The sequence below is a fragment of the Perkinsus marinus genome, assembly GCF_000006405.1.
Source record: "Perkinsus marinus ATCC 50983 genomic scaffold scf_1104296962382, whole genome shotgun sequence".
NCBI lineage: Eukaryota > Perkinsozoa > Perkinsida > Perkinsidae > Perkinsus > Perkinsus marinus.
In genome coordinates, this window is record NW_003205425.1 from 1 (window position 1) to 1,022 (window position 1,022).

General features: G+C 51.6%; 3 non-coding genes across 3 annotated transcripts; all 3 read right to left on the reverse strand.

Moving 5' to 3' along the window:
- Window positions 1–321: 321 nt before the first annotated feature.
- On the reverse strand, window positions 322–394 carry Pmar_PMAR009440. Its single transcript has one exon. It is a non-coding gene; the product is annotated as a tRNA-Lys (tRNA).
- A 96-nt stretch (window positions 395–490) lies between these two features.
- Window positions 491–563, reverse strand: Pmar_PMAR009441. Its single transcript has one exon. It is a non-coding gene; the product is annotated as a tRNA-Lys (tRNA).
- Window positions 564–828: 265 nt separating this feature from the next.
- Pmar_PMAR009442 lies at window positions 829–901 on the reverse strand. The gene has a single exon. It is a non-coding gene; the product is annotated as a tRNA-Lys (tRNA).
- Window positions 902–1,022: the final 121 nt, after the last annotated feature.

Below are 1,022 nucleotides of genomic sequence, written 5' to 3' on the forward strand. Positions count from 1 at the left end.
GAACCCGCGGCCACGGGCTTAAAAGGCACGCGCTCTGCCGGCTGAGCTACCGAGACGAATGCAGCACTTCATCTAGTAAAAACGGACCCCTAAACTCTTCCAAGGCAATTTCTAGTAAACCATAGACTAAAAATCACTTAATGATGTATGCGCACCTCGGGCGGGGCTCCAACCCGCGCCCATGGGCCTAAAAAGCACGCGCTATGCCGACTGAGCTACCGAGGCGAATGCAGCACTTTACCTAGTAAAAATGGACCCCTAAACTCTTCCAAGGCAATTTCCAGTAAACCATAGATTAAAAACCACTTAATGATGTATGCGCACCTCGGGCGGAGCTCGAACCCGCGGCCACGGGCTTAAAAGGCACGCGCTCTGCCGACTGAGCTACCGAGGCGAATGCAGCACTTGACCTAGTAAAAATGGACCGCTAAACTCTTCCAAGGCAATTTCCAGTAAACCATAGACTAAAAACCACTTTATGATGTATGCGCACCTCGGGCGGGGCTCGAACCCGCGGCCACCGGCTTAAAAGACACGCGCTCTGCCGGCTGAGCTACCGAGACGAATGCAGCACTTCATCTAGTAAAAACGGACCCCTAAACTCTTCCAAGGCAATTTCTAGTAAACCATAGACTAAAAATCACTTAATGATGTATGCGCACCTCAGGCGGGGCTCGAACCCGCGCCCATGGGCCTAAAAAGCACGCGCTATGCCGACTGAGCTACCGAGGCGAATGCAGCATTTATCCTAGTAAAAATGGACCTATAAACTCTTTCAAGGCAATTTCCAGTAAACCATAGACTAAAAACCACTTAATGATGAATGCGCACCTCGGGCGGAGCTCGAACCCGCGGCCACGGGCTTAAAAGGCACGCGCTCTGCCGACTGAGCTACCGAGGCGAATGCAGCACTAAAACTAGTAAAAGATAGACCGTTACACTCTTCCAAGACAATTCCCAGTGAACCATAGACTGAAAACCGCTTGATGATATATGCGCACCTCGGGCGGGGCTCGAACCCG